The sequence below is a fragment of the Rhagoletis pomonella genome, unplaced genomic scaffold, assembly GCF_013731165.1.
Source record: "Rhagoletis pomonella isolate Grant_MI unplaced genomic scaffold, Rhpom_1.0 Rhpom_scaffold_00016, whole genome shotgun sequence".
In the NCBI taxonomy this organism is placed as follows: Eukaryota; Metazoa; Arthropoda; class Insecta; order Diptera; family Tephritidae; genus Rhagoletis; species Rhagoletis pomonella.
In genome coordinates, this window is record NW_023458570.1 from 640432 (window position 1) to 641304 (window position 873).

An 873-nucleotide genomic window follows, 5' to 3' on the forward strand; every position below is an offset into this window, starting at 1 on the left:
GGCGGGTTTTAATATTTCCAACTCAAATTTAGTAACCTGGCCTTGATAAAATAGCACTTCTCATTACTGTAGCAAATGCCTCAAGAGAGCTTTAGATTATAAGGCCGAACCCGGCTCTCCCTTTTCCAGTTAATGAAATTTATTGTCAGTACGGCACTTATAAAATAAATCTCCATAACAAATTTAAAATACTTCGAGAGATTTTCTATCCTTCCAGAGATATGTATTAAGAAGTTTTTAGTATCCATACCAAGTTCCAGTATTCTTCCACAAACACTTCCAGGGATATGTGGAAAGAAAAAGTAAATTTGTACTGGAAGTGCCACGCCCCTTTTCTTATAACCCTAATCTTCTTCCATGAATTTAGAATTGATTTTACATACCCCTGTACCAAGTCCCAGTACTCTACCTTAAACACCTTTAGAGATAAGCAGTATAAATCAGTAAATTTGTACGGGAGGAACCATGTCCCCTTTTCGAATAACGCAAATTTTTCTCCATGAGTGTGGAATTAATTTTGTATACACATCTCGGTGCCAAGTTCCAGTCCTCTGCAATAAAGACCTCCAGAGATATGCAGCATAGAAAAATCAATTTGCATGGAAGTTGCCACACCACCTTTTCCAATAACTCTCATTTTTTTCCATGAGTATGGTATTAGTTTTACATACATACATACATATGTATTTCCATACCAAGCTTGAGTGCTTTACCCCAAACATTTGAAGAGATATGCAATATGAAACTTTCGGTCAGTATGGGAGGTGCTACGCCTCTTTTCCAAAAACGTTCATTTTTCTCCGTCAATATGAACATGATTTCACACAGTGTTGGCAAACTGTTAATCTAATTAACGATTAAAAATTAACGATT